The sequence below is a fragment of the Ovis aries genome, chromosome 25 (assembly GCF_016772045.2).
Source record: "Ovis aries strain OAR_USU_Benz2616 breed Rambouillet chromosome 25, ARS-UI_Ramb_v3.0, whole genome shotgun sequence".
NCBI lineage: Eukaryota > Metazoa > Chordata > Mammalia > Artiodactyla > Bovidae > Ovis > Ovis aries.
The window spans coordinates 33,576,568-33,601,568 of record NC_056078.1 but is presented as its reverse complement, the minus strand read 5'-3'; the positions used below and the strand labels follow the sequence as shown (position 1 = coordinate 33,601,568).

Here is a 25,001-nt window from a genome sequence, read left to right as displayed (position 1 = left end):
AGGAATGCCCCCTGCTTCTCATTCCATGAGCACAACATATCTGTGGGGCCCATGCCATTAATATTTCCACTTTACACAAAAGGAAAGTGAGGCTGGGTGAGGTTACAGCCAAGAGTGCCTGAAATTGGCCTTAGTGTCCAAGTTTGCCAAATCATAACTCCACCCTGCCTTTCAGAGAGCACTTCTGGTCCTTCGGGCCCCTCTCCTGGCTGAGGCTGGGGCTGGGACTGGAAGTGACCTGTTCTGGCCCCAGCATTCGGGAGCATGAAGGCTGGGTCCCTGCCACACACAGTGTACAAGGCAGGCAGACTCAGGGATCTGCTTGTTCAATCCCTGAGGCACTGGAGTGTGTGTACCCTGCAACTGCGGGCAGAACAGTGGGAATCCATCTCAGCCCATTCTCTTTCATGGTGCGACCTCAGGCAGCTCTTCACTCCTTTCTGGGCCTCAGTTTAACTAATCTATGACCAAGAGCCTTGTGACTCAAGGCGGGGTCTGCCAAATGTCAGCATGGGGGGCCTGGTTCTCAGGCCGCTGGATCAGGATCTGTGCTTTTCTAGGGCACCAGGTGATTCACACGTTCACAGAGATTGTAGAACAATGGAGCTCTCGTGAGCTCCTGAGTCTCTTGCATACAAAACAGCTCAGGCATTCTGCCATTCACTCTCAGCACCAGAGGCCAAAGCCCAGCCTTGAAACTTGACGCTCAGCCTGGTTGTTCGGGCCAAGAAGGATGAGCTGGGAATAGCCAGCAAGGCCCCTGCTGGGACAGAAGGGACAGCTCTTACAGGAGCCGCAGTGGGCAGGCCAGGGTGGCTGGGAGAACCCAGCAAGCTGCTGGGAGCTTCCTGGCTGGGGCAGAAGGCCAGGCACACAGACTCAGCATATCAAGCTGGGTGTTGGGGAGGGCAGGGGTAGAAGCTGCAGGAGGCCAGAGGAGGTGTGGTCAGGCTGGGCCTGGAGCCAGAGGCTGGGAAGGAATCACTCCTGTACACTGGAGTCCTGGACGCAAGACTTTTCTCTCCACTGCTCTGCTGGTAACTCCAAGGCCCGTAGGTGATATCTCAAGGCCCCATCACAGAGCAGCGGGGGCCCACAATTAAATTTAAATGCTCATCCATTTTCCCCACAAGCACCAGCATTTTCCAACCCTTTTATGGATTTCTGAGGAATGATAAAATGCAGCTGTTTTGGCTCCTGAGCCAAGGAAATAATGTAAGGTGGCTTGAGTCCCCTCCAGGGAAATCAGTGGCTTATTTATTTATTTTGACTGCAGGACTTCTATCCAGGTCTTATAATGAACTTGAGCTTCTAAACCTGCCCTTTCACCCCCCTGGCTCTCACTTCAAACCACTTTTTGGTGACTTCTTTGTAGACACTCAACAGCCTTCTGGCGACGTGAGCTTGGTCAGTTTTTATCCTCCACTTTCCTCTTGAGAAAAAACACGAGATAGGTTTCCTGGGACTCCCCAGCTGTCCAGGGGTTAAGACTTCCCCTTCCAATGCCGTGGGTGTGGGTTCAGTCCCTGGTTGGGGAGCTAAGATTCCACATGCCTCACGGCCAAAAGAGAAGAAAACCAAAAACAGAACAAAAAACAAGGGCTTTCTAAGCTCTGGGCCAAGCACAACACTTGGCACAGTTAAACAGGACCCTGCAGGCGTGGCCTTACAGAATGCCTGGCACGTAGTAGGTGTACAGTAATGCCATGAGCCTGCCTGTTTTCTTGCCTTTCAGCTCTCCCAGGGTTAAGGAACTCATATAAAGCAGGCAGTCTGCTAGTGTTCCTGCTGGGCCCCAGATGTTGTAATTTCCTTTACCATGAGCACAGCCCTGGCCTTCACAGGCACGCGGTGGCTCAGATCCACAGGTTATGTGGGTCTCGGAGTGACCTTGAGACAAGTAGGGCCAGCACGGGTGATTCCACCACACAGGTGATGCCCAGGGAGCCTCCCTCAGGGCTGTTCTGTAAGCATGGATTAGCACAGAGACCTGTAAGCAAGGCTCTGCCATCATGTCATTCCTGCTCACGTCCTGGGGAGGGCCCTGCTTCAGAAGACCTAGAAGGGCTTGTTCCATTTTACTTCCTGAGCTATTCTTCTTCAACTTGCTAGGATCCAATCTTTGCTGTCCAAAAGTACAAGAGCCTTGTGTATTTAGGAAAGTGGGAGGAGTCTTGAGTGCAAGGTCATCCTTCCTGCCCATGGTCCCTGACAACTGTGCCACTCAGGTTCTCTGCCCAGCTGTCAGGCCCCATAGGTGATGTTCTGGTCCCTGCGGTTATTTCAGCCAGCAGGGAGACCCTGTGGGGCACTCCTGGCCAGGTGTGTTAGGTGACCTCTAACCCAGACAGTCTTAAGGTCTCTGTTACTTGTTATCATCAGCTGTTCAGGCCAAAAAGCTATTTTTGAGTTTCTAGCCTGATAAGTCCATGAAGTGAGTTGCATTGTGTCTCCTCCAAAAGATGTGCCCAAGTCCTAATCCCTAGTACCTGTGAATGTGGAGGATTCCCTTATTTGGAACTAGGGCCTTTGCAGAGGTAATTAAGTTAAGAATCTTGAGATGAGATCATCTTAGGGTGGGCCCTAAATCCACTGACTGGTGTCCTTATAAGGAGCTAGAGATCTGGGACACAGAGAGACACAGGGAGAAAGCCCCGTGAAGGTGGATGCGGAGATCTGGGTAATGTGTCTCTACAAGCCAAGCAACGTCAAGGATCGTGAGCGACCACCAGAAGCTGGAGAAGGCAAGGAAGGATTCTCCGTGGAGCTTCTGGAAGGATTCCGGCCCTGCCGATAACTTGGCTTCGGACTTTTTGCTTTCAGAAATATGTGAGGATACGTTCCTGCCCAAGCCACCCAATTTGTGGTCATTTGTTAGCCCAGCCCTAGAAGACTAACTGCACTCCATAAAAAATTTAAAATGTAAGATAAAGAGACTAGCCATGTGTTTGAGATGATGTGGGATCCCTGACGGAGTCTGAGGGCCCTGAGGGGTGCCTCGCTGTTCAGTGGAGGCCCCGGGGGTGGTGAGGCCAGCGGCCCAGGTGGTCAGCAATGGTGTAGGGAGGTGGCCTGCATGTGGGCTTTAAGGATGCTGAACATCGGTGCAGAGTCATGTGGGAATTTGGAGGTGAGCTGTGGAATGCTGTGTTTGGGGGAGGGAGGACGGTGATACATTAAAGGAGACAGCAAATATAGTGGCTGTCAGGGAATCATGGGAAACCAAGTCCTCCAGCTTCTTTATCTTCCTAGAAGGCCCTGGGAGTGATCCGTTTGTCCAGGGGCAGGTATGGTGGAGAATACTGAGTTCCAAGCAGTGGACCCAGTGGTGGGAGACCAGAGTTGAATAATGCCCTGTTACTTCCTGTCTACAGGGAGAGAGAAGTCAGTAAGTGGACAACCCCAGCCCCAGGGATGACAGCGACAGAGGCTTGCAGGAAAAATGCAAGGGGGTCAGGACAAGGAGGCTTCTCCCTGGGCTGGGGAGTCCAGGGAGACTTCCTGGCAGAAGTGGCAAGTTTAGGTCCTTGAAGTCTGACCTTCAGGGAGTTGCCTGGATTGTCGTTGAGCAGGAAGCTGTGAGATCCTCCAGGGAGTGAAATGTGGGTGTAGAGGACTGGAGGATAGGGGCCACGCAGAGCAGTGGGCTACGGGGGAGAGCAAAGGTCCAGCTGGAGGCAGAGGGGAGAGGCTGACTCCGCTGGAGGATGTATTCTGAAATGCCTTGTGACCAACTAAGGGTAGAGGCCAGGACAGGAGCGAGGGCCACAACCCAGGCTGCGGAGCCCAGAGAACCCAAGTATAGCTTCAGGGCACTGCCTCTTCACGGCAGGGCTGAAGGCAAGGCTTGGCCTGCGAGGACTCATTCCTTGCCAGACAGCCACACACACTCACACACACACGCATGCACGCACGCACACACAGACTCATTCAGACGCACGCAGACTCACAGAGGAGCCTGTTCCCCTGTCTCCTTCCCACCCACTCTTGCCGCTTCCTTAGTCTTTCTCCTCTCTCCCTACTGTAGAGACTACGTACTCCCAGGGAGGGTGAGGGCCAGCCCCAGCCTGAAGTGGTAAGGAGGAGACAAGAGCAGAAGTCCAGAGAGTCATCTTTTTGCAAAAGCAAAGCCAGAGGGGCAGGTACATAGGCAGGCACTCGGTGACTCACCGACACACCAAGAAATGGAGAGACACAGACTCCAGTCACACCGTGACGCAGACAAAGAAAGATGCTCAGATTCACATGCGCACACACACTGATCCTTACAGAGACTCACACACGCAGATACATCACGCACACACAGGCGCACACTCACGCACACACAACCACACCCAGACACACACTGGCATGTTCACAGATGCTCATTTCCACTCTCAGCAGAAAGATACGCACACAAGGAGATACTCAGACACACACACAAAGACACACAGATGCAGAGCCAGATAGACACAGGCAGAGCCATGCAGACAAAGAGGCTTTGAGCGAGGCCAGCCCGCCCCCAGAACCCAGACATCCCAGCTTTGCAGTCCCCCTAGGAACCCTCCGAAACGCCAGGAGAAATTCCTGGGATATTAGCTAAATTTCAGACACAAACATTCCGGTCTCTTTCTCCAGATGTAGCGCTCGTGGAAACCTGCACAGCCCTCCCTCTGCTGGCCCCCCGGCCCCGACTCCCTGGCTTCTAGGAATGCAGCCACGGAGAGATGGAGGCAGACCTAAGGAAGAGGGTGGTCCTAGAGAGGTGAAGGGACCACACCGTGCAGGCAGCAGGGGGCCAGTCACAGTGGCGGGGCTCTCAGCACCCTGGAGGGAATCCTGACTGGTGAGGGGGGCAGGCGGGGTGGGGGGCTTCCTTGCAGCAGGAGGCACTGCTCAAGAGCTCTAGACTGAAATCAGAGACACATCAGAAGGCGTGGCTCATCACTGGGACTCTTGCAAGTCCCTTACTCACCTTCCCATGGACACACTGGCTGCCTCTCAGCTCCAGGAACATGGCAGGTCCTTCGAGTCTCAGGCCTTTTGCACACGTGCATCCCTGTCTGTTACAGCCAATCCGTAGAGCATTGCAAGTGCTCCACAAATATGGGTCCTGTCTCTTGGACCAGACATGTTATTTTAAAAGCCTTCAGCCTCACTTTCCACATCTATAAAATGGGCTGAAATTGCATTTCTCTCACAATGTTCTTGTGAGAAGAAAATGGGATGATGAATGCAAACGGGCTTTGGCAAACAACGTCTCATCTCATGTGAGGGCTGCATGATCTTCCTCCTAACCCTCCAGAGAGAATTGGCAGTGATTCTGGTTTTGACACAGGCAGGGCTCTGGAAACGTGTGCCCAGCAGTCTTTGGCTGCCTAAGCATGCTTTCAGAAGTGCTGCGAGGTGCCCTGACTCTGCTGATGCCTGAAATTCCACTGCTCTTATCACAAATCTGTGTCGATTCAAAAAACCCATTAAAGTAATCAGTCATTCACCATCAAAGTCAAGAGGTGGTGAGACAGACCTCTCCTTGAGACACAGACAGCCTGGAAGTCTGGGTGTTTCACAACTAGATCAGCCTCACGTCCAGCTATCCCATCACCTGGGAGACCAGGGCCACGCAGGACATCATGCTGTGGGACATCACAGGACAAGCCACATCTCACCCTCCCCGCCTACAAGCCACCTCCATCTTTTGTGCTGGCTTCCTGCACTGGACACCAACTGCCCCCAGGAGCTTTGACTCTTTCAAGGTGGTTGACTCTGGGTAAGTTACTTAACATCTTTGAATCTTGATTTCTGCATAGCTCCCTTACCCTACATTTTTCTCTTGGGCGGGGGGTGGGGGAGGTAAAAAAAAGGTGGTCCAGGCTATGAGCTAGTCTCTGAGAGTGCTCCGGGCACATAGTAGTAACTCAGTAAATGGGGACTGCAATGATCGTGATGATGAAGGAAGAGGAGCTTCCCAAATGGTGATGGAATGTGAATTTGTTGCCCTTCTCAGAGGCTGCTGGCTCTGAGACATGGACCTGCCTGCCTCCCGCCTGGACAATGCTTGCTTTTGCAAGAGGCAGCTCGTTATGTGGGAGATATACGTCCCGTCGTAAAGCATTTAATATTTTATCTCCTAATTGCGTTACCAGAGACAGGCAGCTGTTTATCCTCATCACTCTCCCATTGCTGTCTTTGGCAGGACCCACTGGGCCGCTCCAGGTGTTTCCTTGCCTCCTTTTCTGAAAGTCCTGGATGGCCAAACAGGCACCTCCAGGCAGTTCCATGTGGTCAGGCAGTGAGTGGTGCCAGCAGGGGGGCACCTGTGCTTGGTATCGTGGGGTTTCAAGGCAACTCATGTACCCGATCTGCCTTCTCCTCTCTGCCCACAGCCTTCCCATGTATTAAGCACCATGGCTGCCATCAGCTCATCTGATTCTCACAGCCCTGTAAGACAAGAACCACCTTACTGATCCCGTGATACAGAGGAGGGAAAGATGCACGGAGAGGCTGTGAATCTCACTCACTCAGTCACTCGGTCATTCACTCGTTCAGCCATCCTCCCTTTCTGTAGGAGCAGCCTGGTGGAAGCCACTGAGGACAGTGACATAAATAAGAGGCAGTCCCTACCTTCAGGGGCTTGTGCACGGGAAATGACAATGCCACGACCACCCTTGGGGTGTCTCTGCCCCCCTAGGTAGTGCTGGCTGCTGACAGAGTGCTAGTTCTAAAACATGAACCAAACTCAGGTTCAGAACTCTTGCATGGACTGAGCTTAGTGTAGAGCCCCAGACTCTATAAACTTTCTGTTCACATTCTCATAGGACCAACCTCCTCTCTCGCCAGCTTCACCATGGAGCTTCACACTTCCCAGCATATGACACACATACCTGCCCTGCTTGCTGCCCGCCAAACAGCCCCTCCTCCCTCCCAACCGCCCTTGTTCCCTGCCCGCAGAGCTCTGATGCTGCGGGAGTGGTGCGCAGAGATGCTAGCACCCAGCTCCTCAGCAACCCCAGTGTAAACAGAGCATGCTTATCCAAATCCCTTTTGCCAAGCACTTCCCCAGTCTTCCTCACAGATGGTGGTGACTAGCCAAGTGACAAAGTCAATGAGAATAGGGGACTGCTATAGACCAAATGTTTTGTCCACTTCCGTTTCATATGTTGAAACCCTAACTTAGTACACCTGTTGGTATTTGGAAGTGGGGGGGGGGTCTTTGCTCTGGGGGCTGATTGAGCCATGAGAGTAGGGCCTCCTTAGTGGTCCTTATAAAAGGGACCGCAGAGAACTCTCCCTCCCTCTTTCCTCCTTGGGAGGATATAATGAGAAGTTGGCCATCTGTAACCGAAAGAGGGCTCTCACCAGAGCCTGACAGTGCTGGCATCCAGATCTTGGACTTTCACCATCTCCAGAAACGTGAGAAATAAACTTCCGTAGTCGTAAGCCTCCCGGTCTATGATACTTTGTTACAGCAGCCTGAACAGGCTTAGACAGGCATATATGTAAGAGAGCTTCAGGAGAGCAGGTGGAAGCATTCCCTTGAGACTTTCCATCCAGTGGTGAGTGGATATGACGTCTGGAGCCTTAGCAGCCATCTTTTGAGCATGAGATAACAGATAAAGAGCAAAAAGCCAGTACATCAAAGAGGGCTGAGCAGAAATGTGAGTCTTGGTTTTTGTGGGCATTGTTGGGCCTCCGTATAACCCAGGGGCCAGGCTGCTCTTGGGTAGTGAGGACTGGTATCGCTGCTCTTGGGGTCTCCCTAGCTTGTACCAAGTACACAGGGCCCACTGTGGAAAGTCCTTTTCTCTGCTTTTGTTTTGAAAACTGTTTCTCATCTCTTAAGACCCAGTTTAAGAGTCCCTTTTTGAGAAACTGTCACTCCATTCTGACTGCATGGTTGAACGCCTACTCCTCAGAGCCCCCGCAATGCTTAGTTCAACCTCTCTGTAGCCTCTTCCAGCCGTGGTGGGCGCTGCCTGTGATTGGGCCGTTCACAGGGCGGTGGGTAACACAAGGCCCTGCTTGTCCTGCCACAGCTGCCCGCGGAAGGGATCAGGACCACTCTCCCTAAGCAGCTGGGGCTGGGGCCCGTCGCGAGCTAAGCCCCAAGCACGACCTGCCGGGGGATGAAGTCATGTGGAAAAACACTCAAGTCAGAACAAAACTGTCTTTCTGCAAATGACTTCATCACGTTGCCCGAAGGCTGGGATCACTCCGCCTCTCACCTCCTCCAGCCCGCACATGGGAGTGGGGAAGACCAGTTCCTCGGGTCCTGTTACATCACTCAGGCACAAGTAAATGTTACAGAGACCCACCCACGAGGTACCGGGGAGCCGACGCCTCCACCTCCTTCCACAGGCAGGGTTTCCCCTGACCCCTCAGGCTGGGAAGGCCTGGAGGGCAGGTCGGGGCTTTCTCTACCCAGCTTGGAGACCTGCAAAAATATAAAATAGGATAATAATAATAAGAAACCCCACTCACTAAACGTATACGTTCATGAATTCTACAAATACTCAGCAGTTGTCTTTCTATCAAGCATTGTGGGGGCACTCGGGTTATACTTGCAGAAAGGAGAAAAAAGGAGGGAAAGAGGGCGGGCAGGTAGGAGTAAATTCCTTGCTAGGATGGTAGAGCCAACAAAGCAGGACGGGCCCTGAGAGATATGTAAAGAAAGCCGAGTTCTACTTCTTATTCCAGCGATACATTGCTATTCAACAGCTTTCTTGAGCAGAGCCTCTGTTCCCAGCTGCATGGTGGGCACCTATGGATCTGGGAAGCCATCCGAGTGCTACGGCATTGGCAGTCATGCACGGGGATGGGCAAGGTCAGTGGCACCAGTCATGGCCTGTGATGGAGGTGTGGACAGGGTGGTGTGGGGCACGCAGGAGGTAGTGCTGGGTGAGCTGGCCAAGGAGGTGAGCCTGGAAGGATGAACCCAGCAGGCTGTCCAGCAAAGAGTGGAAAGGTCTTTGAGGCTGCAAGGTACTTGGGAAAGGGCAGGCAATTCCCTGTATTGGGAGCAGAGGGTATGCAAAATAAGCGGCAACAGATGGGGTTGGTGAGGGAGGTTGAGGATCAGACTGTTGAGGAGTGAAGTTCACTCTGCTGGGAAGAAGGAGCCATTGAAGGGCTGAAGAGAAAGAAAGAAAGAAGCGGCTGAAGAAACTGGACACCAATCCAGTTTGGGTGTGCATTTCAGGAAAAGTGCTTTGGACTGGATGGCAGAATGGCTATAACACAGAGACTGACCAGAATGTGCCTGGAGTGGTACAGGGTGAGATGGAGATGGCCAGGATCAGCAGGAGAGATGGGAATGTGATGGGACTTGGGAACCACTGGGATGAGGAGGAACTTAGGATCTATGGATGTTCTGGTCTCTTAGATTATAAGTTAAACTTCGGATTCTAATGCTATGGCAGAGAAACTCAGAACAGCAGGCGGTCCCAGGCTGGTATGGTGGTTCCATCCTCAGAGACCAGACTCCTTCCATCTCAGTGCTCTGCCGTCTTCAATACCCAGCCTTGATCATGTGGCCCAGAATGGCTGCTCCAACTTCCTCTGTCCCATCTGCATTCCACCTGGTGGGATGGGGAAAAAGAGGAATAGGGTGCACCCATCTTTTTCATATATATATGAGTTAGAAATTTGCTAAAATGCCATTGGCCAAACTTAGAAGAAAAACCATACAGCTGAAAGGTATGTTGGGAATTGTCGGTGTCCAAGTAGCCATCGAAATCTTCTTGCACTACGGAGGGAGGAGAGAAGGGATCTATGGAGGAAAAACTAGTGATGCTGTGCAAGCCCACAGGCTTCTCTGAGTTTGATATTTATTTGCAAAACACATTCTGTGAATTGACATACTTATTTTTAACGAAATAAATATTAAATATGATCAAATCTCTGCCAGCAACATGCTGTTTCCCTGGGTTGCCCTATTTAGCCTTTGTTTTCCCAGCCATTGAAAGAGGCATTGAAAAATATTCTAAATATGAACTCCAGGGGGCTAGCTGAGGGGAGCTTTCAGGATCTGTGAATACCATACACGTATATACTCAATTTGGGGGGTATACATTTTTCTTGGGAGAGAGTCTATGGCTTTCAAGGCTTATAGGAGGTTTTGTGACCCTAAAAAGTTGAGTAAAAGAGTGAAAGAATTACTCAGGGCCCTCCATACACATACTGCATGCTTCCCTGGTGCCCCTCTTGCAGCATACACTTGGAAAGGAGGCCAGAGAAAAGAAAAAGGCAATTGAAGGACACTGGGGCGGTTGAAGCACACGGCTCCAGCCTCATCCTGACAGTGACCGCATGGCGCGGGTGTGGTCCGCCTTCCAGGGGCCTTCCTCTCTAGTCTCTGCCTGGCTGAGTTGAGACTTGGCCGGGTGCACAGCTGGCACACTCTGCCTGCAGTCTCCCAAGCAGTTCCCAGAGCTCCTAGCCAGGAGCCAGCTAGGATTTCAGAGGCACAAGTGAGCCGCTGTGCTTGGCCTGCCAGGTGAAGAGAACAGAGCCCGTATTAACAAGACGCTCCTCTCGGTATCGGCTTTCGCTTTGCAGGCAATGTCTCGGACCAGGAGCAAACCTGTCTCTCTGTCCGGAGCCAGGGATTTGATATTGTCCTGAATGGAGGTTTTCATCTCCCAGCTAGTCGTCTGCCCTCCATGGCGCCTGCCACCGATGCCAGGCTTGGCACGTGAGCCCCCAGCTGTAGGAGGAGTGGGTGGAAGGGGCAGAACTGGGCTCAGCAGCTCCCCACTCCACCCAGACATGGTGGAGGAAGAAGAGGCATCATGCCCTGGGAGAAGGAGCAACGGAATGCTGGCTGCACATGGAGCAATCAAGGGCAGAAAGGGCCCTACCGTAAGGTTGGTGCGAACCATGTGGTGATTTCTCCAGGGCCCTCTGAGGAGCCAGGCTCATCAGAGCAGAATCACCATCCACAGTCAGGATGACAAAATAAAGCTAGAAACAAGGATTTTATCACAGGGGAACAGGCAAAGAGAAAAGCATTGTGGCACCACAGAAACTTAGAGCAGTGATGAGCATCTCCAAACACAGAGGATGTGGAGGGAGAGAAGTGGAAGGCTGAGGGACCACCCCCACGCAGGCCTGGGAGATGGGTCGGGAAGAAAGCCATGAGGAGTGGGGGGCGGGCATGGGCTGCCAGGGAAGCCCCAGCTCGGCGCTCTGGCCCCTGGAAAATGGCACAGTCACCCCAGAAGAGCTAGGCTAGCAAGAGAGGTTAGGGCTGGCTGTCAGGGTGCGGTTCCACGGCGGTCAGAGAGCTGGAGGCAGGCCTAACATCCTGACAGCTGGCCTGCCGCAGCCTCTTCCCCCTGCCCTGAGCTCTCACTCAGCAAAGGCTGGGGACTTTGTTCTGGCAGTGTTTGACTGCAGGTGTGGGACTGAGGAGGGTGGCCAAAAAAACAACAAAGGGGAAGAAGTGAACAGCCATGCTTTCAAAGAGCTGCACACACAGGCCAGAGTCCTGACTGCAAAACGCTCACTTGTCCGTTCTCTGATTGAGGCCTGTGTGCTAGGGCAAGTCCTTATAAACACCACTGAACCGGGGACAGTTCAACAGCACTGATTCTTACCACGTGTCCGTGCAGGGCTAGGTCCTGGGATGGGTGTGGCTGAGACAGAGGCAAATAAACCCCCTTCCCTGCCCTGAGAAATCTCACAGTCTGATCAGGGTGGAATCCATATCTACTAAGGCTTTCTGACAGTCAGGCTAGAGATCCAACCTGCATCTCTCAAATCCCAGTCTCCTAGCATCCCTGGGAGGGAGGCAGAATCCCCACTGGAGGACACAATGGTTCAGAGACGCTAGGTAAACTGCTCAGCACCACACAGGCAGATGGTGGGAGTGAAGTTTAAACCCAGGTGCATCAGACCCGAGTGCTTGTCTGTTTCCATCGGGGCAGACCCACTCTCTCCTGTTTGAGACAGGTGGTGTGAAAGGCTATAGTAGCGAGCTTGAAGCCCAAGAGTGGAGCTACTCACAGGCCCTTTCAAAAGATGCTGACCAAGGTGCAGTAATTCCTGGTTGGATAGATAATCAAAGAGATGAAAAGAGCTCCACTTGATAGCCACCCACGGCGGGCAAGGCTCCAGGCTCTGTGAGGAGTTTGGAGGGGGAGTGGTCAGCCCTGCCCCACCAGAGCTCACAGACCAGAAGGAAGTAGATGGCAAGTGTGTTTAAGACCCACTTCACTGACACCGGCCAAGACAAATCTCTGGCCCTTCTGGGCAGAGTGGCCTGAGGTGAGAAGCAGTACATCTCAGATCCTCAGTTTCTCTGTTAAACGCAGGTAGTTGTACTTAATTTATTGCGTTGTTGTGGAGATTTCATAAAATAATGTGTGCTAAGCACAAGGCCTGACACAAAGTAGAAGCTCCAAAATAATGGCAATGATGCTTTCATTCCCACTCCAGATAGAGTTTAACAGTTAAGAGTAGCTGCGCTTAAAAACTATCAGAGAGGCAGAAATAAGGGCTATCAGGATGCATGGGTGGGAAGAGGAAAGCTGGGGTGGGGAAGACTCAAGAAGGCTTCCTGTTTGCTTTCGTTATCATGCTTATAATCCTCTTGTTTGAAGCCCTTTCCACCTTATTCACATTCAACTTCCAGACTCCAGCAGCGAGTGGATCCATGCCCAGGGCACCTGGCTCCAGAGCTTCAGGAGCCTCAGGTATGGCCAACTTCCCCACTCCCATCCCAGCAGCTCTGGCTCTGAGAGCCTCCATGGGGGATTCACAGCCTAAGGGGGCTGAGCACTCCCTGCCCCACACAGGGCCAGTGGGGAGTCCCTGCTTCCCTCGGAGAGTACAGCCTGAAGAGTTTCCACCTCGGTCCGGGGACCAGGGAGGGTGCCGGGGGCAACAGAGAGGGGCCTGGGGCCTGGATTAGCACCTACCAACTAGAGACATGGCCCAGGCTACCTGCCCCTCTGGGGAACAGCACAGCCCTATGCCCTGCCCTTCCTGGCTCTACAGCAGAAAAGAAAAGTGAAGTCACTCAGTTGTGTCTGACTCTGCGACCCCATGGACAGTAGCCGGCACTGGGCTGCTCCATCCATGGGATTTTCTATGCAAAAGTACATTTCCTTCTTCAGGGAATCTTCTTGACCCAGGGATCAAACCCAGGTCTCCCACATTGTAGACAGATGTTTTAGCGTCTGAGCCTCCAGGGAAGCCTACAGCAGAGGGTGCTCGTTTTGCCCGGGGTGCAGCCAGCCCTGGACTGAAGAGGTAAGAGCTGGTGGGTATACACCCGAATCCCTCAGCCTCACAGCCCCTGGGGAATGGGCCAGAGACATACTCATTCATTAATACCTGCTTAATTTGCTTGTCTAGATTCATGATCTTGTCCCCGTGTTCACACCATGCTCCTAGGCTGGGGTCACCTCCCAGATACATTGCTGGCACCCAAGTCCTAGTCTTAGGGCCTGCTTCTGGGAGAATCACCAACTTGATGGACATGAGTTTGAGCAAGCTGTTGGAGTCGGTGATGGACAGGGAAGTCTGATGTCCTCCAGTCCATGGGGCCGCAGAGTCAGACACGACTGAGCGACTGAACTGAACTGGGAGCCCAGCCACAGAGCAGTGCTTGGCGGGGCTACCACGGCTGAGGGCTGGAGGGCCCTATGGCCGGGAGATGCTGTCTCCATGGCCTCCTGGCTACAGTGTTGCCTGGCTCTTTCTCAGTGTGGCTGCCTCACTCACATGCCAGGGTGTGAGAGAAGTCAGGACCTTCTGCTGGTCATCTGGGTCATACAATGACCTTCTGCTCTCAGGACATAGCATCTTCTTCCATGGGAGGACCAGGCAGCTGGGAAAAAATGCAACTGCTTTGGGTTGGCTGTAGGAGGGAGCTCCCTCATGCCTCAGGTGAAATGGGTGTGCCGGCTTTGTGTTTAGAGAGAGCACCGTCAGGGGACAGGGGAAAGGGGGCTGACTCATCAGTTCCTAATGACACTAACCGGCAGCATCTGTGAGCCCTCCTGGGGATTTGTCTCCAGAGGAAGGGGTGGTTGGCTTGCTCAGGCTCCAGTATCAGCACCTCCATCTCCACCTCCCTGGAGTGTGTCATGCTCTGGCTTTTCACAGGAAAACTGCCTAATGTCATGGCAAAAGCAAGGTAATAAAATATTCATCTGCTGAGGCTGGAGGATGGAAGCCATCACGTTTTCCAGGAGAAGCAGAGCCCTAAATTAAAGACACACACAGACCCAGACAGAAGCACGTGCCCGACCAGCAGACTTTCCCAGGCATGTGTCGGAACAACACAGCCTCACACACACACGGAAGCACATGGCTAAACACACACACACACACACACACACACACACACACACACACACACACACAGAGGCAGTGGCCACACACCCGTACAGCCTACAGACCTGCACCAAGGACACGTGGATGTCATGTGTGAATGCATGCACACACACATGCACGTCGCATGTACTGGAGAATCCCCACCTCCCATGCACACCCACCCACATGTCCCCCAGTGAAACGTGACATCTTAGCTGGTGTACTGGGGGCAAAAGGGCCCGTCCCTGGGCCTGGCTTTGGAACAATAGTTGCCTGTCTGACTGTCCTGGGGAAGCTGGGCTCTGTCAGGCAGAAAACAAGTGCTGCACTGGGGAAGTGTGACTCAGAGGTGAGTTACACAACTCCATTCTGCCTGAGTGCTCTGCCCAGGATGGGGAGGAGGAGGAAGGCTTACAAGCGTGGAAGCAGAAAGGGCTGCTACATTTACGGATGCTTCCATGTATCACGTGGCTTGTCTAGGCTAGCGGAGGCAGAGGCCCTCTGAGGACAGGGTGAGGAGCCGCCGCACTGTCATGACCTCAGAGAGGTGGCTGGGCAGCGCCCCCTTCCCACTAGAGCCAGACCAGAACCTTGGAATGTGAACTTCTTTGGAAGTAGGGTCACTGCCGGTATAAATCGAATGGCTCAGCAGTTACTCAGAAGGGAAGGGATTTATCTGCAGAGAATGGCAGGTGCCAATCTTTTTCTTGCTCTGAGCCCCACTCAAAACAGGCAGCTTTTCAGGTCACTTGGGCCTGAAAGTAAATGAGCCCACTGACCCACTCTTGCCCGTCTGGCCTGCCACCCAGGGCTCCAGCGCACCTGCAAAGAGAACATGTTAGCCCCTGAGCTCCTCAGTTATGTGTGTTGGTCTGGGTCTGCAAAGGTGATTCTCCCTTCTGATTGTTCTAGAAGCTCTGATGGAGCAGGTCACAATGAAAGATCGATGTCAGGTCGCAACGTTTTGAAAAACACCGCAGTTCACAGACCTCCTGAGAGAACGGCCATGCCCCAGTTCTCCACGATGCTGTGTTCTCCCCTACTCATTCTGCAAGCATCCACTGAGCTTCTACCAGGACCTAGGGCTTAGGGTGACAGAGCTGACTGCCTAAGGGTCTCAGGCTGTAAGGGAAGGAGATAAAGGCCAAGAGAGTATTGCTATTTGCTTTTGGAGGAGGGGACTCTGATTCTGGAAGTTTAACAAGTTGGCCAGTAGGTATGTGTTTGAGTGGGTGAGAGTTGGGCAGGGCAGGAGGTGCAGGATGGAGAGGAAGGAGATGTAAATTCTGAGCAGAAAAGCAGCATCCACAAAAAGAGCACAGCTTTCAACAAAGTCAGTTGTAGGACAGGGGCTGGCAAACTAGAGCTCATGGGCCAATTCCAGCTCACTTCCTGTTTTTGTTAGTAAAGTTTTATTGGCACACAGCCACAGCCATATATTGGCTGCTTTCGAGCAACAGTGACAGAATCGACTAGTCACAGCATGGCTCTCAAAGCCCCAAATATTTACCATCTGACCCTTTATAGAAAAAAAAATGCTAACCCTGTTCTAGATCTATCAGTTGATTCTGGAACCGACTGTAGAATCCTCAGACCAACCTAAGAATGCAGTTCTAGAGCCCACTATGTAAGTCTAGAATCCAGGATGGTTTTCCAGAACTCCCTGTACGAGCAACATTTGTGTAGGGATTTAGACGTTTACAGTGAGCTTTTGCATCAATTATCCCATTTAATCCTTCAACAAGCCTGTGTGAGGTTAATGGTAATTTTATCCCAATTTTGCAGATGAGAAAACTAAGACAAAAGGAAATAAAGAGACTTGCTGAAGACCACATGCCTGGGAGATAGCCGAGTCCCGGGCAGCCTGATTCTAACATTCCGCGGTCTTTCCACCACATTAACCTACAGATGTTTCTCTGTGACACATTCCACCACTGAGCCGCCCTCCCCGACAAGCCATCTCCCTCCCCCTCGCTAACATCTCTGCTGCCACCGAGGAAGCCTTTTGTCCATTGTGCTGCCTTAGTGGGAGAGAGGGTTTGGAGGAGAATCGGATTTCCTTTTTGCATCTGTTTGCCGGTGCCCAATGCACCCTGGGATGTTAACCAACAGTGACAGATGAGCTTCGGTTGGCCGGCGTGCATGGAGAACCACTGGACCAGGTAATTCCGATCCACTTCCTCAGAACTCCATCCAGGAGGGAGCCAGGGGTGGCAACGATGGCCCCGCCCCTGGGGCCCAGGGGGTGCAGAGAGAAGGCTGTGAGGGACCTGGCTGTGTCCCTCCAGGAGGAGTGGGCACCCCGAAAGACTCCCTCAGAGCCCAAGACTGCAGCACTGTTGCTCAGTTATTTCCATGGGAGCTTCTCTTAATGGAGTTAGATTCCACTTACTAGATACAAAGACGTAAGGTGTAGCTGTGTTATATTAGGCAAATTTGGAAGGTCCATCCCTGACACACAGCATACACACAACACACACACACACACCACGTTTCCTGAAGGTCTGCACTGCTGCTGACTGGGGTTCTGCATGCTGTGGGTAACACATTCAGCTCGATAAAATATAATATATGATGGGATCGTATTTAACAAGGAAAACAGGGCCCGAATGGGCAGAGGAGCAGTGTGGCTGGGTTGCCATGGAAACCCGGGGTTCAGAATTTCCTGACTCCTAGGAGATTACATTTTCAGCCTTAATGCTGTATTAACATAAGCTTTGGCACTTAATGTCTCTGTTTTTCACCTCCCCTCTCTCCCTTGCTTACGGGCAAAAGAAAGCATCACTGAAGATGAGCCAGGGAGGGCGAGAGAGGCTTCACTTCATGAAAACCTGAACAGCATCCTACCGAAACCAGCCGCTGCACCCTAATGAAGAGGGGCGCTGCAGTTTTCTGAGTGCCTCGCATCCATTATCTTGCACGACCCACAGACAGGCTTGAGCAGCAGGCTGATGTGAGGTCACCCAGCCCTGCGCCTGTGCCCCTGAAATGCCTCTTGTGTCCATTCCTTCTCTGTCACACGGCCACTGCCATTTTTATCTTTCTTGGGGGTGTTGCAGTAGCGTCTCACAACCTCCTCTCAGCCCTGTCGTCCCCTCCTGCTGTCTGAGTGATCTTTCTGCACCGCAAGTTTGCTCAGCCTGCAGTTGGTGTCACAGCCTCCAGCAGCCCCAACAGCTATGGACTAAGGTCCCGGTTCCCAGGCACTCAAGAACTGCTGCTTCCCTCCGTTTCCTCTCTCTACAAGGCCCCTTTCTTGTAGTTTCCACCATATCTTCCACAGTCCAGTCCCTTGGAGGTGATGCTGTGCTTTCTGAATACCCCACGCTCTTCTAGGGACGGTGCCTCCGCTTGTGCCAAGAGCTCGGGCTGGACCTCTGGCTTCTCCCGTCTTTCAGTTCTCATGCTTAAGACCAGTTTGGCATCACTTACTCTAGGGGTTCCCTGCCCAACTGCCAATATTCCCATGGAGCTTATACTGAAGGCTTTTACATTCCTTACCCCCTGATGATCCCCTTGGTGCTTCCTGCACCTGCCTCTTTCACAACACTGGGAATTTGTCAGACCTAAGGTCATGCTTCCTCACTGCCGTGTCCCCTCCGTCCAGCGTGGTTCTGGGACTTCGTAGGTGCTCAACTGGCGTTGGTGAAACTGAGTTTATGGGTGAGAACACTGAGGCTCAGAGTAGACAGATGGGTTAAATGCCGCTTGTCTGGAAAGAAGCCCAGTTGGTGGCCCTCTCCTGTCACTACGCCTCCCTGCCTCTCTGCATGCTCTGGGGTCTCAGCATCATCCACAACCCACAAACCACCTCTCTGTTTCTAGGGCTATGCATGTCTTTCCTCTGACAAACCTTTTCTTCCTTCCTCATGTTTTCTCCACCAGCTGCCCAACAGACTTGGACCAGCAGGGCCATTGGAAAGCCAAGGTCTGAAACAACGAGGCTCAGAGACCACCAGAGACATTTCGACTCATGGAAAAAAGCATGACTCTTCCTTCCCAGGAGACTCATCATTCTCCTAAAAAACAAAGTTCTTGAGGTTTCAAGTTTTACAGTAAGGATCTAAGGAGCCACAGTGAAGACCAGAATCTTTGTTCCCACCACCCGGGATGTTACTTGGAATAAGGATCTCGGCAGATGTAACTAGTTATAAGGATCTTGAGATGAGCTCAGCCTGGATGAAGGGCCCGTCAGTGTGATGGCACGTGTCCCTAGCACGTGAAGACGCCAGTGAAGATGAAGGCAGAGGTGGGAGTGATGCTTTCCTAAGCCAAAGAATGCAGGGATTATTGACAACTGTGGAAGCTAGGAGAGGGGCCTTGGACAGATTTTTCTCTCAGAGCTTTCAGAAGGAAACAATCGTTTTGCACCCTGATCTCAGACTTCACGCCACTGGAACTGTCAGAGAATAAATTTCCATTACTTCTAGCCACCCAACTGTGGTCATTTGTTACTTAGGCAGCCCTAAAATGATGAATGTAACTGGGCAGTGTAAGGATACAAGGGAAGCCCAGCCAGGCCATAGAGTCTAGGAGGTCAGGGGGCTCCTTAGCCCTCACCATCACATGTGGAGTCCCCACTCTGCTTCTCACCCTGGCAACGCCATGCTCTGACTTCAACTGCCGCCAGCCAACCCATTCCTCCTCCTCCGTGTGCCTCCATCTCAGGCCCCATGTGGCGGCTTCCCTTTGCTAGAGGCTCTGCAGGCTGAGCTGCCCAGTGTCCATCTGCTTCCGTGTCTGTTACACATGCTGACTAGCCAACTCCCTCAGTTGGCTGAGAGACATTCAAACTGTCCATGAGAGGTGAGCAGACGATTTAGCTCACCATCATCATCCTCAAAGGGCAAAGCTTTCACCCCAGACCAACTCACAGGCAGTAGCCCTCGGGCCTGCTCCTCCAGCTGTGCCCAGGGAGGCTGGTCATGTGTTCCCATCCACATAGGGAGACTCTGGGAGGGACGCACCTTCATTGCTGAGACTAAACTTCCTATGTGCGTGTGTATTAAAGTCACTCAGTTGTGTCCAACTCTTTGCGATGCCAAGAACTGTAGCCCACCAGGCTTCTCTGTCCATGGGATTCTCTGGGCGAGAATACTGGAGAAGGTTGCCATTCTTTTGTCCAGGGATCAAAGGATTCTTTACCATTGTAACCACGAGGGAAGCCCAAACTTCCTATAGAATAATATGAAAAGGAAGAAGACAAGGAAGAAGCACTTTTTCCAAATGCAAGAAAGAAAATGTAATCACAGACGCTTTTGAAATATCAGCATTGCAATCTGCTTGCCTTCCTTGTTGGAGGACATGTTGCTCAAAAGAGCTCAGTGCTCTGGGTCAGTGTGAGAGGCATTGGTGATGGAAGCAGAGGGCAGGAAGAGGCTGGACAGGAGGTGGGGGCTGCCAGGGCCCTGGCCCAGCTGGGGGTACCCCTATGTACTCCGGGTGTTTGCAGAGGGTCTGCAGCGAGGGCCCTGGTGCATTGGCCTGCTTTTACTATAATTCTACTCCCTGAATGCTCCCTGTGTGCAGCTCTGTGCCAAAGACACAGTCCAGACCTCCTCTCTCCCCCCGGGCCCTGGGGTGGGTGTCAGGGTTGAGCTTGTTCAGCTCAGGATGCAGGTGTGAACGCCCAGGATCACAGGACAAGTAAGTGATGGAGTCAGGATTCCAGCTCAGGTCAGAGGGGGCTACACAGAATGTGTGATTCAGGGGTGGAACCTGGGGAATGGGAAAGACAGCTCTAAAGGATGTTATGGAGAGAACTGGTGACATTTGAATAGAGAATCCAGATAATAGTTTGTGTGAACGTTAAATTTCCTGATTTTTGATAACTATACTATGGAAATGTAGGATAAGTTCTTGTTTTAAAGAAAAACACTCCAAAGTCTCGGCTAAAGCTGCTTTAGTCATGCAGTTGTGTCCAACTCTTCGTGACCCCATGAACTGTAGCCCACCAGTCTCCTCTGTCCCAGGGATTCTCCATGTACCAGAGTGGGTTGCCAGTTCCTTCTCCAGGGGATCTTCCCGACCTAGGGATTGAATTTGGGTCTCCCCTATTGCAAGCAGATTCTTTACCGTGTGAGCCACCAAGGAAGCTGCTTTATTGGGCTATAATTTCCATATGATGAACTGCTATGATAAATTGTACTTATGCAGGCACCCATGAAGCCATCACCACTACCATGAAAGTGAATATACCCATCACCCAAAAAGCCCTACTGTTCCTTTGTAACAATTCCCTACCAGCCCTTCTCACCCCCACCCCAACCCCAGGCACCTGTTTACTATAGGTTGGTTTCCATTTCCTAAATTTTACATAAATGTTATCATATAGAATGTACTCCTTTTTTTTTGCCTGGCTTCCTTCACTCACAATTGCTTTGCAATTCATCCATGTTATAAGCATGCATCAAAGATTCATTCCTTTTTATGGCTGAGTAGTATTTCCTCTGGAGAAGGCAATGGCAACCCACTCCAGTCCTCTTGCCTGGCAGATCCCATGGATGGAGGAGCCTGGTAGGCTGCAATCCATGGGGTCACTAAGAGTCAGACATGACTGAGCGATGTCACTTTCACTTTTCACTTTCATGCACTGGAGAAGGAAATGGCAACCCACTCCAGTGTTCTTGCCTGGAGAATCCCAGGGACGAGGGAGCCTGGTGGGCTGCTGTCTGCGGGGTCACAGAGTCAGACACGACTGAAGCAACTTAGCAGCAGCAGCAGCAGTCTTCATCTGATGAACATACTAGTTTATCTGTTCTTTTGCTGATGGACACTTGGGTTGTTACCAGTTTTGAGCAATCATGAATCAAACAGCCGTGATTTGTGTACAGGTCTTTGTGTGGACATTGTTTTCATTTCAACAGGAGGCCTAGATCATGTAGTGGGAGTATGTGAACTGTTTAAGATATGGCCCAACTGTTTCCCAAAGCAGCTCTACCCCTGGTAGAGTGTAAGGCTTCCAGTTTCTCCATGTTCTCTCCTTGGCGTGGACTAGCTTGGTGCTGCCAGTCTATTTGATAGAACCCTTCTGGTGGACTTGTAGTGATGCCTCACTGTGGTTTTCACATGCGTTGTCCTAGTGATCAGTGGTGTTGATATTATTTCCTGCTGTTCCCTTTCCTAATTATCTGGGGGCACTGTGCCCTTCTGGGTGAGGAAGTACATGCAGTGAGCCTAAGAAGCTCAGGGCATGCCCCTGCAGCCCAGAGGTGAATGCTCAATTTCCCAACAGACAGCAGGCAAGCAGATGGACCCAGGATGAAGACTGGAAGGCCACATGAGAGCCCAGGGCACTTGCCGAATTGGTCCCATGGCTCTGACTGGCAGAGACCACCCCTTGGATGAGGGTGGCAGTCCTGGAGCTTTTCCACAGGCAATCTGTAGGCAGGATGCATCAGCTTCTAACCCTCAGACTTGATTTGTTTGCTCAACAATCTAAGTTCCTCCCCAGAGTTCAGTTCTGTGACCAGCAGCAAGTCTTTAATGGGAATTGTTTGTTGGCAACTTTCAGAGTAAAGTCAAAACTCTCAAGCCATTCTCGACCAAGTTCCGAAATTTAGTTTCTCCCACAGCATCCTTCTACATCCACCCAGCCCATGCTCCAGATCTAGCAAAGGCCCTCGTGTCCCAGACTTGTCAGCTCCTGCCCGTCTCCCTGCCTTACTCTTCCCTTATGCTTCTCCCTTACTTGGCCATTGGAGACCTTCTCAGCCGCATCCCCCAAGCCTCTTTCGTAGCCCTCCTCATCCCCACAAGGGGATTTACTGGGGCCAGTGCATTCTGAACTTGGATCCATATGCAGTTTACAGGGACTGTGGAGGGCTATGAGTTTCTGGAGGGTGGGAGGCTGTTACACACAGAAGGCTCCTAGTCAGCTAGTCCCTGGAGGAATCCAGTGCCTCTCTGTACCACGCCTTCCCCTCCTGAGTGTGGGGACTAGGACCCTTCTCTGCCATCACCACACGGGGCTCACAGATCACTGCAAATGCCAGAAGCGGCGCCCGCCACATCCTGAAAAGTTAACTGCCTCTGCCACCTTGCCCACCATTACCTGGAACAGCCATTACCCCTGTGTGAACACATGGCTCAGGAGTTTAAACACTAAAGCCAATTAGTATCTCAGGGTGCATCATCTTAAACACGCCAAAGTCAACGAGATACAAGCAGATCTGAGAAGCCTTCTGTCCTCCTTCCTTCATTTTCTCTTTTTCTGGTTACGGGCAGCACTTACCCATCTGTACTTCCACTACAGAGCTGCTCCCTCTAGAAATGCTGTGAAACCTTTCAAATAAAATATTTAATGTGTGGATCCGGTAATTTGATGTTGTGAGTTATGGAACCTTTATTTAGGTCCCACCTTTTATTAAACCTCAGGGTTCTCCTTTGGTCTCCAATGACATTATGTTGCTTCAGAATTAGACAGGTTTTTTTTTTTTTTACTGGGGTTTGTATTATTTGTTGTGACTTGGTAATGCTAATGTTTAAATTTTGAGTCCTTTTACTGCTGATTAAACCTCTAAAGACTACAGCAGAATTTCCGCTTGGCTGCTAGAAGAAAAGAAAACAGCGCGGTTTGTACCGAGGAGATCACTTGAAGAATGTGCGGGAAGGTTGCTGCATTTATGAATAAAGCGAGGCATTATCATTTTTAATAGGAATTAAACAGCTAGAGGGAGAAGTCGGGCAATGCTGTGATCAGTGCAAAGGAAAACAATCTAACAATTTTAATTAACTGTATTTTAATAGCTTTAGTTATAATTGAATAATTTAAATACCAAGGGAAACAGTTAAATCTCCTAAAAGCCTTTTTTTATTTACATTTTAAATACAGTTCACGGTGAGGAGATGACAGTACGTGTGCTGGGGGAAATCACCGGGATGACTCCAGCAGCTGGGCAGGACTGCAAGAGGTAAGATAGAGCCAGAGTGATCCTGGGCCAGGGGGCTGGCACGCTCTGCCGCCTCAGGGCTGAGATACCCCCCAGAAAGGACCAGAGGGCAGAAGTGGACATCAAGGTCTCTCCTGCCCGCCCAAGACATTCTACACATCTGGCATCACATTCCCCTGGCTAGCGGGGCCTAGGGTGACTCTTGATAGTCACTCAATGTTCAAGCGATATTTATTGCATACAGTAACAACCACCCCGGCAATAATAAAATAGTAGAAATAACAGCTGACACTTACTGAGGACTTCTTGAATGTTTGAGGCTGGCAATATTGGCCAGTGAGAGAAAGGTAGGGGGGTTCCCTACTGTCTTGGAGTCTTTCAACTGGAGGGACAGATAATAAATAAATGAATTCTCAAATAAACCAGATAACTATAAACTCTGCTAAGAAGCTTAAAGGAAACAAACAGGATGCTAAAATAGAGGCTAATGGGATGGTGCGGGTGTTTTAGATAAGGTGGGCAGAGATGGTCCTTCCCTGGACTTGATACTGAAGTGAAGGCTTTGAGAAGGGCGGGGTGGGGTTGGTGTCAAAGCCCGAGGCAGTTAGATAGCACATGTAAAGGCCCTGGGGCAGGGAAAGGCTTTTCCAGTGCTTCCGATGAGTCTGGGCTTCCCTGGTGGCTCAGATGGTAAAGCGTCTGCCTGCAACTCAAGAGACCCAGGTTCAGTCCTTGAGCTGGGACGATCCCCTGGGGAAGGGAATGGCAACCCTCTCCAGTATTCTTGCCTGGAGAATTCCAAGGGCAGAGGCACCTGCCGGAGTACGTCCATGGGGTCTCAAAGAGTTGGACATGACTGAGGGACTGATGCTACCGAAGAGGAATTTAGAGGAACTGACCGAGGTTAGACCGCAGGGAGAAGAGGAAGGTGATGCAAGGTGATGTGAAGAGCCTGTCAGGGCGCATGACACAGGCAGTCTCTGGAGGGTTTAAGCAGTGGAATGACTCAGCTTTGATGAGTGACTCTAAAAGATCTCACTGGTGTTTTCCTTAGCCTGTGCTGGAGTGTGACCTCCTCCCTCCTCACCCCTGTGGGCCTGCCCAGGCAGTATACCCGTGCCCTTCCCTGGACCGTGGTTGGAAAGAGCACCCCGAGCTTCTGCACTGCTTCTGCACCGTGCATGCATCCCTGCCCCTCAGCCAGCCCCGCTGGCAGCATTCCTCATACCCTAGTTCCCAAACGTGCCCCATCTGAGAGCTGTCTTTTTCCACATCTCTTGCTGATGGGGTCCAGTTTGGAACTGAATAGACTCCTCCCAACTGCTGCCAACCCCCAAATCATGGAGCTGTGCCCCCCTAAAGTCCCCATATCACCATTAGCTGCAGATTCCTGCTACTGTATGGCCATCCTTGGCTGGGACCACTGTGTATTGACCAATAGCGACCCCTTAGGAAGACCAAACACTGCCCACTCAGTGTCCCTGTCTTCTCACCACCCTGCTGAGAAAGCCCCCTCACGCCCTGCAGCCACGTCCTTCTGGGGCACGAGCATCTCCATCAGTGCTAATGAGGAGTCCTGGACCAGGAAAACATCCTCCATCCGCAAAGACGGAACACCAGGAGACCGCATGATGTGCTCTGTGGGGAGCGACTGGGGTCACAGCAGATGTTGCTAATGGACAGTGTTTTGGGTTGCCATCCCCTTCCATTAAGAGCTGGGCACTCTCGCAGCTACAGGCTATCCTGCAATGCCAGTGTTCTCTCCTGCTGGGGCAAGTCTGAGCTGGTTCACTAATGGGACCCCCAGCC

General features: G+C 51.7%; 1 long non-coding RNA gene across 1 annotated transcript; it reads left to right on the top strand.

Moving 5' to 3' along the window:
• The first annotated feature begins 2,656 nt into the window (after nt 1–2,656).
• On the top strand, nt 2,657–19,315 carry LOC121817967 (uncharacterized). Its single transcript, XR_006058054.2, has 6 exons — nt 2,657–5,749; nt 10,537–10,844; nt 12,614–12,674; nt 13,098–13,233; nt 16,087–16,463; nt 17,077–19,315. It is a non-coding gene; the product is annotated as an uncharacterized LOC121817967 (long non-coding RNA).
• Nucleotides 19,316–25,001: the final 5,686 nt, after the last annotated feature.